At 41.9% G+C, this 17,582-nt stretch overlaps 1 protein-coding gene across 3 annotated transcripts in view; it reads right to left on the reverse strand.

Annotated features, from left to right (window-relative positions):
* Nucleotides 1-14,179: 14,179 nt before the first annotated feature.
* The window catches only part of SEC23IP (SEC23 interacting protein), a 50,152-nt gene continuing 46,749 nt past the window's right edge, over nt 14,180-17,582 (reverse strand). For all 3 annotated transcript variants that reach the window (XR_002734166.1, XM_023224294.1, XM_023224293.1), the window contains one exon: nt 14,180-15,718. The gene's annotated coding sequence lies outside the window, so the exon portion shown is untranslated. The remainder of the gene's footprint in view (nt 15,719-17,582) is intronic.

A 17,582-nucleotide genomic window follows, 5' to 3' on the forward strand; every position in this document is an offset into this window, starting at 1 on the left:
AGGAAAGGAGAGGAGAAAGGAAGAAAGGGAGGGAGGGAGGGGGGAGGAAGAAAGGGGAGGGGGGAGGAAGAAAGGAAGGAAGGAGGGAGGAAGGGAGGGAAGGGAGGAAGGAAGGGAGGAAGAAATGATTCCATTAATGGAAATTGTTATGAAAGAATTTTCTGATACAGAAGATGGTACATTCTATGCATCATTTTTTTTTAAAGGCAGAAACAGGAAATCAAATTTAAATTGGGTCAGAAAAGTTAACTTTTACTCTAAGGAGAAAATCCTTTAATCTATCCAGGTGTTTTATCAGGGTCTGCCTTCTCTAACTCTGGAAACTTTTCAAACTTCATGTTCACTTCTTCCTTTAAAGAGTGAAGTTCACTAACTCTTGTACATACGTAAAGAGATTAATTTTTAAGCTCTCTGCTCTGATATAAAATGTACACCATCTCTCCTTTCATGTTCAGTTCCCACTGGACCAAACCAGGCATAAAAAGTTTGAAGAAGCCTCAGCTATTATTAAGGGAGAAATATATGGTTCAAAAAATGGATCAAGGAGATTTAAAAATAAGCCCATCTATTAATTGTTTTCTATATGTCAAACACATACACCCACGGGCTCATTTAAATCTCACAATAGCCCTGAAAAGTAAGGAATGTTATAACTCTTCTTGTATACTTAGTACACTAAAGCTAGGACAAGGCAGCTAGTCCAAGATTACACAATGAGTAAGTGTTGGAACAAGAGCTTGATCAGACATAGGTGGTCTGTTTCCAGCCTGTGCTCTTAGCCACTGCCCTACACCCCATCCGACCCCTCAGTGATATGCCACAGAGACAGCACCGTTGGGGCAGATGAGGCACTAGCACTGTTTCTCCCCTAGGATCACAAAGGTGCACAGAGGACACCAGTTGTGCGTGCACGGCAACCTTACTAAGGGCCAAGGCTAGGGCCAAGGCTACTAAAGGCCAAGTCTTTGTGAAATGTTCCCCAAAAAAGAGATGTGACTGGAAAGAATTCTAAAGGCAAAGCTATAAAAGCCACTGTGGAAATTCACAGAAATGGTGCCCGCCTATTATGTGAAAGCCTGTTCAATACAAGACATTTTTGTCAAGTAAGGACTTAAGAAGTGATTTAAAGCCACCCAGCATTTTACAATAATGCGCCTCAGGGTGGGGTTTTCTTTGTATTTTTCCTGCCCAGCTTAGGGTAAATAGTACTTCCTGAAACCATGAGCCAATTTTGGAAGATCCTTGTTAACGATCTCTTCAAATACTGCCCCTGCCCTAATCTCTGTCCTCCCTGCCTTCAAGGACTCCAACTACACACGTTAAACCTTTCACCATCTCCTGTGTGTCTCTCGTACTCTTTCCTGCGTTTTCCACCCTTTTCCTCTCTCTGCTCCATCCATTTCTTTCTGACTTACCTTCCAATTCACTATTCATCTCTTCAACTGTCTTATCTGTTGTGAAGCCCACTATTGAACCCTCAAGGCTCTGTTGTTCTATTTCTCAGTTCCAGAATTTCCATCCAGTTCCTTTTTATCTCTAGTTCCTTACTAGAAGTCACTAAACTGGGATCTAATGTCTTGATATTCATCAGTTACCTTAATGTCTGTGTCTAATACCTCCAATGTCTGGATCTACTGTAGATCTGTTTTTACTGTGTTTTTTTTCTTTTGGTTTTCAGTCATGTAGATTAGATATTGTGTATGGCAAACTATAGAAGTAATTTGAATCTCTGGGTGACATTATCTTCCCCCCAAAAGCATGTGTTTTGCTTCTGGAACTCAGTTCAAAGAGGGGTAGATCACCCTAATAATACCAATGATTAAGCTGATTTAACCGTGGGCTTGTCTTTGTGAGGGCTTCTCTACTTCTGGCTCTGAAGAAATAGACCCAGGTACATACCAGAGCTCTGCCTCCTCGTTGTGCCCTAAATACAGCTTTGGTCTCCTCCATCCTAGGAGTGCCAGAGGCTCTCCTCTCACCTTCTCAGCCTCTCATTTGCCACTTTCTGCTTTGGCAGGAATCTCAAGGGGAGAAGTGGCACCAAATGCCATACTTATTTTGCTGCGCTTCCTTTCTCTCTGAGATGGTGGCCCCTCATGTCCTCACTTCCTTGGGAGGCTCTGCTACCTTCAACCAGATTTTTTACATACATTATATTTTCTAGTTGTTTTCAGTGGGAGGGCTGGTGTACAATAAGCTAGTCCACCATTACTGAACGTGCAAATCCCCCTCATGTCATTACAGTTGAAAATGTGGTGAGCTGAGTACTAAAAATTGGATGGGGGAAAAAAAAGCCAACAAGGAAACAGTTACAATCTGGAAGACAAGATTTCTTGGCAAGACAAAACATGGGATGGACTACTCTGATCTCTCTCTTCTCCTCACATATGCATAATCTGGATGTAAGAGCTTTAGGAAGATAAATTAGAGGAGCTAACCAGGTTTGTGGGAAAATAACACCTATAGCTAATAATTAGATTTTCTGAAAGTAAAGGGGCATCTTCAAGGAAAAATTTCATTCCACAATAAATTAATAAAATGCCACCGATACTGCAAAAAGGATTTAAAATATTGCTAATACTAGCTATGTCAATCAAATCAAATACTAGACACAAGCATCTGAATGAAAACAAATAAATATAATACAAATCACATACATGGCATACACTAGATAATTCAAAACTTTCCAAAATATTAGTCCTTTCCAGAAAAGTTGTATGTTCCATAACTATATGTGCAAGTCACATTTAAATAGCATCCACTGGTCAACCCAGGATTTAGACACAAACTTCTGCCTTTTGGTAAACTCTCTCCTTCTAGTTGAATCAGACTCGAGAGCCCTGGGAAATAATGCATTAAATGGCCACTGTGTTCAATGGAATGCCTTCCAGAATTCACACTTTCCATAACACACACACACACATTCTCTCTCTCATTGGGTTCTTTAGTAAAATTAATTTTTGGTTGAATAACAGAAAAGTCACTTTACTACCTAGCTAAGTAGCTGAGGTTTAACTCTAAATTTATCATAGAGTTTTGGTGGATGCCAACACTGCCATTCAGGGAACAAAATCTTAAGGGTGATGAGCCTTCAAAGAGGGTGAACGAAGACTCAGAGTCAAGTGAAGGAAATTTCATTTCCTTAGCAACTTCCCATTTCACTTGATCTCAGAGAAATCTTACCTGTGCAGTGTAAACTGAATTTGAAACCTAAGTCAGATATTCACAAAGCTTTCTCTGAAAAGAGGTTAATCAAAAGGTGAATCTATCTACATATCTATCTTTCTATCCATACACAGAGATATAAGCAGACACACACACACACATATAATTAGAAAACTGCACTGTATTAGTCCATTCTCACACTGCCAATAACGACATACCCAGGACTGCGTAATTTATAAAGGAAAGAGGTTTAATTGACTCACAGTTTAGCATGGCTGGGGAGGCCTCAGGAAACTTACAATCATGGCAGAAGGGGAAGCAAACACATCCTTCTTCATATGGCAGCAGCAAGGACAAGTGCTGAGCAAATGGGGGAAAAGCCCTTTATAAAACCATCAGATCGTGTGGAGTACTCACTATCATGAGAACAGCATGAGGGTAACCTCTCCCATTATTAAATTGCCTCCCATCAGATCCCTCCCACAACATGTGGGGATTATGGGAACTACAATTCAGGATGAGACTTGGGTGGCAGACTTGAATTGGGAACTACAATTCAAGATGAGACGTGGAATTATGGGAACTACAATTCAAGATGAGACTTAGCCAAACCATGCCATGAACACAATCCAAAAATCAAATAATTGGGAGTTGGCTAAGTAAAACCGGATTTTTACTTCACCGGTATCTTCTTAATAGAAGATTTTTTTTAATAACATGAAAAAAATTCACCATCTAATAAAGGAAAAAAGTTCCAAACATTATAATGTGGTCAAATTTTTATAAGGAAAAATGCAAAATGGTGAGGATATATGTGATTTTTATTTTTTCATTTATGCTTTTTTGCATTTTCCTAATTTTCTAAACCAACACAGTGCCAAGAGCTATTTCCTATTCATTCATTTTATGGCCTATCAGTTACCAATAATCTATTTCCATAGAGAAGCAAAACCGTGCCACAGAAAAGGCCTTGACCCAGAGTAGGAAGATATAAGCCAAGTCCCAGCTTCACCGTTTACGCCTGAGTCACTGTGGACAAGTTGCATCACTTCTGGGACCCTCAGCTCTCCCTTCTATGAAGATGAAGGTCATCTAAGTACATGAGGTGATGCGTATGTTAATTCGCTTGATTTGGTCATCCCACAATGTATACGTATTTCAAAACATCATGTTGTAGAACATACATACAATTTTTATTTGTCAATTTAAAAAATGAAAATAAAATAATGGCGATCATCATCCCTGTCCTGCCTTCTTCCCTCAATAAGCATGAAGGTCAAATGAAGTAAAGTCCATGAAAGCCATCTGCAGAGTAGAAGCATGATCCAAGAAAAGAAATAATTAGTAACCATTAAAAAAAATTTTTTTTTTTTTTCTGAGACAGGGTCTTGCCAGGCTGCAGTGCTCTGTGATCACAGCTTACTGCAGCCCTGACCTCCCAGGCTCAAGCAATCCTCCCACCTAAGCTCCCAAGTAGCTAGGATCCAGGCGTGTACTACCACGCCCAGCTATTCTTTTGTTTTTTGATAGAGACAGGGTCTCACTGTGTTGTGCAGGTTGGTCTCAAACTCCTGAACTCAAGCGATCCACCCACCTTAACCTCCTAAGTGTCAGGATTACAGGCACGAGCTGCAGCACCCAGCCTAAAAATGCTTTTAAAGTTCTTGTAGATCTATGACTCAAGCTTCTAAAGTTAAAGGCTCTGTATTTTACATCAGATAATATAGCCACCCTTACCAAGTACATGGTACCTCAACGTGAATGTGGGACCTGCACAGAACACCAAGTCAGGACTGCTGGATAGGTGGGGAGTACCAGCCAACAGAGAGAAAAAACCAAGATGTTTATAAAAAGCACTGCAGTGTGGCCAGACATGGTGGCTCACACCTGTAATGCTAGCACTTTGGGAGGCCTACATGGGTGGGTCACTTGAGGTCAGGAGCTCCAGACCAGCCTGGGCAACATGGTGAAACACCACCTCTACTAAAAGTATGAAAATTAGCCGGGTGTGGTGGTGCACACCTGTAGTCCCCGCTACCTGGGAAGCTGAAGCACAAGAATCACTTGACCCCGGGAGGCAGAGGTTGCAGTGAGCCAAGATCACACCACTGCACTCCAGCCTGGGCAACAGAACCAGATCCCATCTAACATATGCACACATGCTCAAAAACCCAGGGCAGTGAAAAAAACAACTGTCCCAGGCCCACTGCAGTGAAAAAACAGCTGTCCCAGACCCCCAGTGACACGTTATCAACAGTGATAAGGCAGAAAAAACAGAAAAAAGCAAGGTTGGAATGTTGTGAGAGACATATCCACAAAGGAAGAACAAGGTCTTTTTTTTTTTTTTGAAGAGTGGGTCTTGCTCTGTCACCCAGGCGGGAGTGTGGTGGCGCAATCATGGCTCACTATAGCCTTGACCTCCTAAGCTCAAGCAATCCTCCCACCTCAGCCTCCTGAGTAGCTGGGACCACAGACACACATCACCACGCCCAGCTAATTAAAAAAAATTTTGTGGCCAGGCGCGGTGGCTCACGCCTGTAATCCTAGGCCAAGGAAGGCAGATCACGAGGTCAGGAGATTGAGACCATCCTGGCTAACACGGTGAAACCCCATCTCTACTAAAAATATAAAAAATTAGCCGGGCATGGTGGCAGGAGCCTGTATTCCCAGTTACGCGGGAGGCTGAGGCAGGAGAACGCTGTGAAACCAAGAGGTGGAGCTTGCAGTGAGCCAAGATTGCACCACAGCACTCCAACCTGGACGACAGGCGAGACTTCGTCTAAAAAAAAAAAAAAAACAAAACCAAACAAAAAAAATGTATGTAGAGATGAGGTCTCCCTATATTGCTTCCATGTACTGCTAGCCTCAAACTTTTGGGCTCACACAATCCTCCCACCTCAGCCTCCGGAAGTGCTGGGATTATAAGCATAAGCCACCATGCCCAGCCGAGATCATCTTTTTCAGATAATCACATATTCCTCTCCCTTCCAAATCCACTAGAATCTTGATCAACACACTCAGAGATTTTTTCCAAACTTTGAGAGAACATTAACAAAATAATTTTATTATTTTGAGAAAAAAATTCATTTTGAGAGAAAAAACAAAATAAGTAAAACTTTGGATCTTCATGTCATTTTTAACTTTTTGCCTTCTCTACTCTGACCACAATTCTACCACTTAATCATTTTGTGATCTTGAACAAGTCACTCAGCTTTTAAAATCTGTTTCCTTACCTGTAAAATGTGCCTGTCCCATTCCTGTGCCACAAACGTCAACAAGATGTATGAAGCTCTTAATCAGTTTTGGACTCGAGGTGGACATGAATGGACCTGGACCAGGAGACTGGGACCGTGGTTCTGGCTCTGTCATTATCTATCACCGTGATCACACCTCCTCCCTTCTCAGATCGCCTGGGACTGGTTGGTGGATTCCTGAGTCTGCACTCCAGCCACAGTTCAAGCTACACATGTCTGCATATCCATTGGTCTCCCAGAATGGAGATGTTTACATACAAGTGACCACCCTGTTATTTCAGGCAGCATTCTGCCTCTGTCTGCTGTGCTGACTTTACACAGATGGTGCTGCCAAGCTGCCAATCACAGCGTTCATTTGAGTTGTTTTCCTAGTTACAGAAATAAACAGATTGGCACTGACATGTCCACGGGTTTTTATTGTCTGATAAGACACCTGTGACCAAAACTACAAATTTGTGACATTTCAAGGCATCCTCCCTCCTGTCCTCCAGTTTCTTCCCAAAGTGACCATCCTATTTTGTTTAGCCACTCTGAACATGTTTCCAAGTTTCCACTCTATAAACTTCCCATGATGAATAATCCAGAATAATCCAGCATATATAAATTTTTGTCTTTTTTTTTTTTTTTTTTTTTTTTGAGATGGAGTCTCACTCTGTCACCCAGGCTGGAGCACAGTGGTGCGATCTCAGCTCACTGCAACGTCCACCTTCCAGGTTCAAGCGATTCTTTTGCCTCAGCCTCCCAAGTAGCTAGGATTACAGGCACACGCCACCACGCCCAGCTAATTTTTGTATTTTCAGTAGAGACGGGGTTTCACCATGTTGGTCAAGCTGGTCTCAAACTCCTGACCTCAAGTGATCTGCCCGCCTTGGCCTCCCAAAGTGCTGAGATTACAGGTGTGAGCTACCGTGCCTGGCCCTGTCCATTTTTTTTTTAAAGACTCTATTTCTGAAAGTTCAATTATTGGACTAAAAGATACAGATCATTTTAAGGCTCTTGATACATATTATACCAAGTCATTTTCTAGAAAAGAAGCACCCATTGATATTCCCACGAGCAGTGTATGAGCTTGTGGGTCCATCTCTTTTTATCTGCCAATATGAGCAGTTAAAAAGAAGACATTTCTTTTTAAATTTTAATTTATATGTTTAAGTAATGAGGATGAACATCTTCTTTAACTGGGTTTTTTTCCCTAGTGAATTGTCTGTTTATGTCCTTTTCATGTTTTTCAGTTGCTAAAAGTTCACCATAAGAAAATCTGTAGAGCAATCTCTTCCACAGCTAAAAATATGGGAGACTTAACTGTCAACATAAAAAGTGACCACTTTCAAGCTGGTTGGGATTCATACTATGTAAATTTAAACATCTATAAAATAAAAACTTTTCAAATGTTCATTTCTTTTTGGATCTTGGCAAGTGGGAATTTAGTTCCAGTTGACTCCCCATGATCCCTCCTGCAATTCAAGAATGCTTTACAGAACTCTCAGATATGCCACGGAGTAGAATGATGATGTTCTTCTCTCAGCACCAAAGAAAGCAGTGACAGATACGGCTCTAAAACCCAGTCACCAGACTGAATTTAATTCTTTACACATAAGCAGCACATGTTCGACTACAGAGATGCCCAGGGATTCTGAAGCCTTAATTTTAACATGTTTCTTCTGGAGAAGACTTGATTTTTTTCTTATTGAGTCTCAAAATCGATTCAAAACTCACTATATTTGACAACAGTTGAGGTTAACAGACTATTATTGTCACTTAACAAAATTATCCTGATTATATAGAGGGTATAACTCCATAGGACCCAGGCAATAAAAAGTGATGGCAGAGGGAGATAGTCATACACAGTCATCCAAGGTCACAGTCATGCTAGATTCGGATGTTGACAAAACTGATTTGGAAAAGGGGCAAAAATGTAGAAGTATTTGGCTGGATTCTAAAATGTGTTCGAAAATGAAAAGTGGTATCAGAAAACGAATTTTTACAAAAGTTAGTTGAAAGGTATCTGCGTTAAATGAGACACAGCATCAAGAAAAAAATCTTGGCTGGACGCAGTGGCTCACGCCTCTAATCCCAGCACGTTGGGAGGCCAAGGCGGGTGGATCACCTGAGGCCGGGAGTTCAAGACCAACCTGGCCAACATGGTGAAACCCCATCTCTACTAAACATGCAAAAAAGTAGCCGGGTGTGGTGGCACGAGCCTGTAGTCCCAGGTACTCATGAGGCTGAGGCACGAGAATCACTTGAGTCCAGGAGGCGGAGGTTGCAGTGAGACCACATTGTAACACTGCACTCCAGTGACAGAGTGAGACTCTACCCCACTCCAAAAAAAAAAAAACAAGAAAAAATCTCAACCCTCCACTACAACTGTCTATTCCAAATCTGAGGCTCTGAAGAGAGGTGTCACCCCGACGCTGAATGAATGAAATAAAATCTGTCTCTCTCTCACAGACTCACATGGAAGAAAACAAGCTGGAAGTAGACTTCAAGGCACTGCCAAAGTTCTAATGATAATGAAAGGAAAGGGATGCTTCAAACTAAGAATTTCTGGATGCTATCCAGAAAAATCTATCTAGTAAAAACGATCATGGGTATTAAAGACACTAAAGTAAGTGTTCTGACACAAGATAATGATTTGAGGGGAAGGTTTAAATTTTTCCACAGGGAAAAGCTTTCCAATCGTTTTTTATTTCGATTAAAAAAGAGCACTAAATCCAAAGTCCTTGAGCAAATGTGTACTTCCCACCCTAGCAAAACCACCTCACAAGATGTCTGCACATTTTGAACAAGGGCATCTCCTTGTGTCACTGGCTGCTTGGTGGAATCTCCTCTCTTGGGTACCAGGGCTTGCCATGGGAACCAGGGAGCAGAGGGCGAAGCCGTCATTCACACCCTTTCCTCAGCTTACAGATGTTCACGTTGCCCAGCTGTGCTGAGTGCCCTCTGCAATTCCACCGTTCCCATTTTGTCGGAGGAAGGGGCTGCAAGGTTGAGGACAGCATGACAGAAGTGGGCTGCAGATGCCAAGAAAGGGAGAGGAAGCACTCTAATAAGCTTGTTCTGGGAACTCTGGGTTTGTCTCCCCTTTAATGTCCTTTGAGACAAAAGAGTGGAATGAATAACCTAGCTTAGTTCACGCAGAGGAAGCAAAGACAAGTCTGGCTGGGAGAAAGGCTGGAGGAAGGCAGGGAAGGCCAGGGAATTCTGAACACAGGAAATCAGCTCCTTCCCTCCTACAGTTCAGGGGAGCCGGGAAGACTTTTAAGGATGAGCCAGAAGGGCAGAGGTTTCCGGACGGACTGCAGTCGTGGATCTTACGTGGGCATCAGCCCTGGCTAAAGGACAACCAGAGAATGAAGGGAGGACAGAGGGGGACCAATCCAAGGAAAACAAGGCCGGCAGTGACCACTAAGAAACTCAGTAGACACACAGCCTAGGTCAACACTTTCCACACTCTTTTTTGAAGACAAATAGATCATCTTGCGTGTATTCCTCCCTTTTCGGTTCAAAGGGTAGTTATACAAACATCTGGATCCTGTTGTTAATTAAACAGCTGCAGTGCAGTGGCGCGATCACAGCTCACTGCAGCCTCGACCTCCTTAGCTAGGACTAGTCATGTGCCACCACATTCAGCGAATTTTGTTTTTTATTTTTTGTAGAGACAAGGTCTTGCTATGTTGCCCATGTTGGTCTCGAACTCCTAGTCTCAAGTGATCCTCCCACCTCAGCCTCCCAAAGGGTTGGGATTACAGGCACGAGCCACCACGCCTGGCCTTTATCCTGTTTAGAACAATTTGGGAATCTTCATTAACACAAGGTCTTTACTCACACATTTGAAAAAAAAAAAATTAAAATAGGCTTTGACTGCCTAAGTGTTTGCAAAAAGAGGCAGGTAATTTGTAAGTATTTGAAAATACGTCTTTCTATAGTAGAGGTTTCCCTTTATTTTTATGTTGGAGGCACAAGCACGCTTTCTTTATTCTGCTTGCCATCAACTGTGTGGGTGTGGGCAAGATGACGAGCTTCTATGAGCCTTGCTTCTTTCCTCTGGTAAAACAACGATGACAATGCCCTCAATCGCCTCTGTAAAGATTACACAAGAGCTGGAGCTTGTGCAGCGCCTAAGACACAGTCAGCACCCAAAACGCATGAGTTCCCTCCCCAGCTTTCTTCCAGGAGTTAACAGCCAGGGAACTACAACAGCTTCCTTCACTTGAAGTTGCTGGAGGGGTCAGAAGTGCTCTTCAAAATAGTTTTACAACTCCTGACTAGTAAATATACCCTGAAAAGAGGAGCAAATTGGTCTCAAAGAAACAGCTGGGCACAGGTGTTGAGCGGCATAGGAGAATAATGCATCTTAGCTGGTAGCAAGCACTTAGCAAGATTCCAAACTGTGCTTCTTTCAACAAGAGTGAATGTTATTAAGTGGCTGCAAAAATAAAAGCACCACTAGAAATGCTTTCTTTAAAAATTGTTTAATGAAAATCACACTCAACGCATTCATATAGCTCTCTCTGCATTTTGTGTTAACAACTTAATTTCTTCAGTTGCCCAAGCTGTGATGCTCTTTCCCACCTCATGTCTTTCCACAGGTCTGGAATGCACTGTCCTTTTTCCGTCTTCACCTGGTCCCATCTCTTTACCTGTCTTTTAGGTCCCTGACTGTATTCGTCTGTTTTCACACTGCTATCAAGGTAATACCTGAGACTGGGCAATTTATAAACAAAAGAGGTTCAACTGACTCACAGTTCTGCGTGGTTGGGGAGACCTCAAGAAACTTACAATTATGATGAAAGGCAAACGGGAAGCAGACACCTTCTTCACAAGGTGGCAGGAGAGAGAGTGCAGGGAAAACTGCCACTTTTAAAGCCATCAGACCTTGTGAGAACTCCCTATCATGAGAACAGCATGGGGAAACAGCTCCCATGATCCAGTCACCTCCCACCAGGTCCCTCCCCTGACACATGGGGATAACAATTCAAGATGAGATTTGGGTGGGGATACAGAGCCAAACCGTATCACTGACACCACCACTGAAGCTGGGAAAAGGGCACATGGGGATTCATTGTACCATTCTCTATACTTTTGAGTATTTGTGAAAATTCCATAGTAAGGTCTTTTAAAAATCACTCTTTAATACAAGAAATGAAAGAAAAACATGGTGGGTTATCCCAACTACACCAGTCCCACCAGTCTGTGAACCTGAATGACAGCACAACCACTAATAAATATGTAGCATTGCCCACTATCTTATGGATGTGTCCTCAATAACTGCTGGCCTGTTTTATGTGTCATCATACAATTTCATATATGAAACTCATTTCACTTGATCTGAAGCTGAAAGAAGTATTAAACAACGAGCTGGAATTATATCCCAAACTCCCACTGGTGTTAACAACATGACATTATTTTCACTGTTCTGTGGGACCAATACATTTGGGAAATCTGCAAGACTTGCTGTTTTATTTTTTATTTACTTATTTTGAGATAGAGTCTCACTCTGTCACTCAGGCTGCAGTACAGTGGCGAGATCTCGGCTCACTGCAACCTCCACCTCCCGGGTTCAAGCAATTCTCCTGCCTCAGCCTCCTGTAGCTGCGACTACAGGCACGTGCCACCATGCCCGGCTAATTTTTTGTATTTTTAATAGAGACGGGGTTTCACCATGTTAGCCAGGATGGTCTCGATCTCCTGATCTCGTGATCTGCTTGCCTCGGCCTCCCAAAGTGCTGGGATTATAGGCATGAGCCACTGCATCCAGCCAAGAGTTGCTGTTTTACAGCAGGAAACGGTATCAGGGAGAAAAGAGGGCAGAATTTAGGAAGAAAAAAAAAAGTGTTTTCTTGATCCTTATCCCAAAATGAGTTTAAAGTAGATAATCAGGGTGCAAACAAGTTATCCAAAAGTGTTATATAAGAGCCCCGCTGACTTGCATGGAAGCAAGCATTACCTCCCCACATGCCACCTAGCCCACCTGTTCCACAGTTCCTCACCCCTTTCCAATGACTGTGCCTCCTGCAGACTTACGCACTTGACACCTCTGCAGATATCTGAGAGGCCTCTGTGAGCAGACTCTACGGTGCTCTCCCTGGCAGGGCTCAACCACAAGAAACCTGGCCAAAGCTCTACCCAGGGACGACTGGAAGTGGTGGTGACCTGGAATGAAGGCCTGGGTCATTCCCGGACTCAAGTGCTCATGGTAAAAGAACAACAATAGTAATAATCAGTTAACATTCTGAGTGCCCACTGTGTGCTGAGCACCACGATAGGTATTTTATTCATATTTTTGTTTAATCCTCACAACTCTATGAGGTTGAGGAATTTAATGACAAAGGAAACTGAGCAAAAACAAGACAAAAACACTTTGCTGAGAGGTTAGGGGGAAAGATCTTGCCCAAGGATTCATTGCTAAATAGAGCTTGGACACAAATAAAAGTAGGTGGACAGCAGAGCTCTTTAGTATGCTATTAAGTTTTGGTAAGCTCAATTAGGAGGTGAAATACCAGGATAAGACTGATAACCCCCTGAGAAGTATTACAGAAATGTCATGAAGACAGGTTAGCTGACAGTCCGTCCTGTGCACCACAGGGAGACAGTCAACAGCAGGAACACAATGTCAGCACCCCAGCTCATAGACGAACTGAATTCTAACCACTCTCCTCTGAGGACCCAGCCCTGGGAAACCGACTCAAACTAAGCCGGAATGCCAACTTATTAAGTTACTATGAGAACTATAACTTGGAGGAAAACCAAAACACTCAGTGTCTGCAGTTCAAGTTTCCACCAGAAAGCTGCTTGGTAAACACTAAAATACAGCATTAAGATAGTTAGATGCCTCAAGTCATAAAAACCTGAAACAATGGTACTATAAATACCAGTATCATGCTAGGTTTTCTGGGATAATCTTCAGTACTCTTATCATGAGACCAAATGCTGTGAGTTACTATTTCAAATACATGATCATCCCTGCCAAGATAGCAGCATCTCCTCCTTTTCATGTTCAAGGTTCTATATAGATCACACCTTTCCAATAACATACTTACCTCAAAAATCACTCGAATCTGTGCAGTTTCCTTGTCTTATACTGTGGTTTTGAAAAAACATGCTTGTCTGGTTGGATTCAAGAAGCCCACATGTCCAGCAGACTTGGAAAGCAGGTTCCTCTTATCATACAGCACGTTAACATAGCAGACGAGGCCTGGGTGTCTTCATCAGTACTGTGATGACTCTTTCACCTTTGATTTCAGATGCTGGTGCTTTTTAATTTTTGTGCCAAACTCTACACATGAAACATTTCTGGAATAACTAGAGACATGACTTTCTTTATCTGGGGAAAAGGAGGGCATTAAACCAGATTAGGGGCTGGGAGGGGAGGTTGTCAGGGGATGAGCTGCTCCTGAGGAAGAGGCAGAGGTCAAGCTTCACTCAGCAGCTGGACTCTCACCTAATTTATAGACTGAAATCCTGCAAGGTGGTTACAACAGTGAACAGTATGTTCACAGACTCTGCCCTCAGGGGACCTACTGTTTTTTGTTTTTTAAGAGATTGAATAGTAATACATACATACAGATGTATATCTGTATGTATGTATATAACCACACGCAGAATCACCCAAAAATTCTATTTTCTGTTTCCTCAAGTATTGAAAGGAAAGGGCAAGACTGCTGCCACTTAGTTGCCATATGCTTCTTCTACAAACCCTGGTCCTTCTCTGCCCATTACTCAGAAGATAGGCTGAATGACACAAACAAAACCAGATGTAAATTGAAAAATCAAACTGGATTTTATTGAAATATATATAAATAACCCTCTCTTTTCTTTATTTCATCAGTATTGGGAAGTTAAGTGAAAATTAATTAAAAAGTAGTAGTCCTGAGAGAAATGAAGGCTGAAAGGGAATCAACAAAACCATATTCTATCCCAGATCTGCCACTACCCAGTCTGGGAAAGGCATTTAGTGTCCTGGCCTCAGCTGTAGAATGAGGTGACTGAAATCTATGTTGTCCAGAGTCACTTACAGTTCTTAAAATTTTGCTGTTCTAATTCTACCATTAGGAGCCAATGCTAATGCTATGTATTGACGATATAAGCAGATACTCACAATACAAAGGGAATAACCACTGAGTTCATCGAGATACTTTTAAGGAAGACAAGAGAAATACAGAAATTTGCTGCTTAAAAAAATGCATTAATGTTACTGCTTTATTCACACTAATTAGAATATATACACAAAAAATGTGTATCATCTATCACTTTCAAAAATTTCCATGTTCCATGAGAACTATGTAAACAATGCAAAATGTTTCCACTACGTAACAAAAGAAGAAAATCAGCATTCCTATGTAGTATTAGGAAAATATTTAGATAATTTGAATTTATAGTAAAACAAAATGAAATATTACAAAGCAGTCTTGTCATGAAGTAGCCTTATATAGCCCAGAAGCAATACATTTCATACTTTCAAACACTTTGGTATAAGTGAAATCAATACAAAGCAAAAAGAAGAAGAAAAAAAAAACCTCTACTTTGGTTTTCACATTATTGGAACTTCAGCAACAAGGCAATCGCACAGCTACCTTGGGTGACAAAATGGAAACCCTCTCATCTGCTCGCTTCTCCTCCTGGAAATGGACGTGCTAGGAGAGCGCTTCACAGGACTTCTGGAAAATAAGGTGCGTCTCACTTCCTTCCACAATCAGGCTCTCAGCAATAGTTTGAGAGATTTATAAAACCTCAGATTCAGTTGGGATATGAGTGATCTTGATTATTTCCTCTTAACAAATATAAATGATCTTGCATTAAGGCAGCTCAGAAGTACAATTCACATTTAAAGTGGAACATAAATCTCTTAAAAATCATATTACTATAGTTTCTCAACAAGTTCGTACTTGAATAAAAAAAAAATACTGCATTAATAAAAAGAAAAATCCAAGTTTAATAGCCCACTAACAATACTTCTTAAGAAACAGAAATAACCGTTTACATGCTACAAATATTTCTTCATTGATATCACATATAACTTTGACAACTATACAACTAAACTGATCTATGAAATTTTTCATGGCATCATTTTTATAATTACGTTTTCTCACCGATACTGTCCAAATGTGGTACTGATTTTTTTCACTGTCTTAGTTCTGTGTACTGTCTTTTGAATCCCTATATCCGAGGATTGTGGCTGAGCAATTGTTGATGAATCACTCTTCTGTCATCCATCACAGGAGCAAAGTGGGAACGTCCTCTGAGGATTTTCTCAGCAATGGAAGTTGTACTGGGATTTTCTGTGCAGACAAGAAAGTCTTAAAAAGAGAAAAAACAAAAACAAAAACATCAGTGAACTCTACAAATTTACAGTCAAATATAACGCACCGTTGTCTTTTCTTAAGTAAAAGAACGGACAATTGGCCAGGTGCAGTGGTTCAGGCCTATAATCCCACCACTTTGCTATAATCCTCCCACTTTGGGAGGCCGAGGCAGGCAGATGATGAAGTCAGGAGATTGAGACCATCCTGGCTAACACGGTGAAACCCCATCTCTACTAAAAATACAAAAAATTACCCAGGCATGGTGGTGGGCGCCTGTAGTCCCAGCTACTTGGGAGGCTGAGGTAGGAGAATGGCGTGAACCCGGGAGGTGGAGCTTGCAGTGAGCCAAGATCGCACCACTGCACCCCACCCTTGGGGACAGACCAAGACTCCATCTCAAAAAAAAAAAGAACGGACAATCCACCAGTGCTCAACTTTACTGACAAACACTGCAAACCGCCTCCAAAGAGCACAGCCTGTGAGCAAGTCCTCAGACAGGCCTTCCAAAGGGACAAGAGTGCCCAGGAAACACTCAGTAAGATTAACCAGCATGATAATCTTCATAGCAAAGCCAGTACAGAGAGTGAAAGACACAATTTAAAGTTAGTTATGGCCAGGTGTTGTGGCTCATTCCTGTAATCCCAGCACTGCGGCAGGCCAAGGCAAGTGAATCATCTCCCAACGCAAGGGGATCATCTCAGCTCAGAAGTTTCTGGGCAACTTGGGGAAACCCCATCTCTACCAAAAAATAAAAAAATTAGCCGGGCCTTGTGGCACACACCTGTGGTCCCAGCCTCTCGAGACGCTGAGTTAGGAGGATCACTTGAACCCAGGAGGCAGAGGTTGCAGTGAGCCAAGATCACGCCACTGCATTCCAAGATGGGTGACAGAGTGAGTCCCCTTCTCAAAAAATTAAAATGAAGTATTTTATTTTATTTTTTTTCTTTGAGACAGAGTCTCGCCCTGTCGCCCAGGCTGAAGTGCAATGGCGTGATCTCGTATCACTGCACCCTCCGCCTCCTGGGTTCAAAATATTCTCCTGCCTCAGCCTCCCGAGTAGCTGGGACTTACAGGCGCATGCTACCATGCCTGGCTAATTTTTGTATTTTTAGTAGAGACAAGGTTTCACCATGTTGGCCAGGCTGGTCTCAAACTCCTGACCTCGTGATCCGCCGGCCTCGGCTTCCAAAAGTGCTGGGATTACAGGCATGAGCCACGGCACCCGGCTAAAATAAAATATTAATGAAAAATAATATTAGTTATTTGCCATGTTAACTTGAGGCTTTTTAATTTTTATTTAATTATTTATTTTTGAAACAGGGTCTCACTCTACAATCCAGGCTGGAATGCAGTGGCGTGATCACAGCTCACTGCAGCCTCAATCTCCCGAACTCCAACAATCCTCTCACCTCAGCCTCCCAAGTTGCTGGGACTACAAGTGCACACCATCATGCCCCCAGTGATTTTTCTTTTTTTTTTTTACTTTTAGTAAGACAAGGTGTTGCTATGTTGCTCAGCTGGTCTCAAACTCCTGAACTCAAGCAATCTGCCTGCCTCAGTCTCCAAAGTGCTATGATTACAGTGTAAGCCACCAAGCCTGGCCAATTTGAGGCTTTTCTAAGAATAATCCTAAAAAGGACTAAAAGGACATAAACATAAAACAACCATTCAGCAAAACTGCTCTAAGCTTGAATGAACCATGTATAGAATGACTGTTAACATTTTAAATGGATTATCTTATGATACTAGTATAGTATTAGAAACTTAAATTCTTGCCTAAATTATACAGCCAAGTATAGGAAGAAATAAATAAAACAATTACAGTGAATGAATCATATGTGAAATAGAAGGTTCTTAC

This window comes from Piliocolobus tephrosceles, chromosome 9 (assembly GCF_002776525.5).
Source record: "Piliocolobus tephrosceles isolate RC106 chromosome 9, ASM277652v3, whole genome shotgun sequence".
NCBI lineage: Eukaryota > Metazoa > Chordata > Mammalia > Primates > Cercopithecidae > Piliocolobus > Piliocolobus tephrosceles.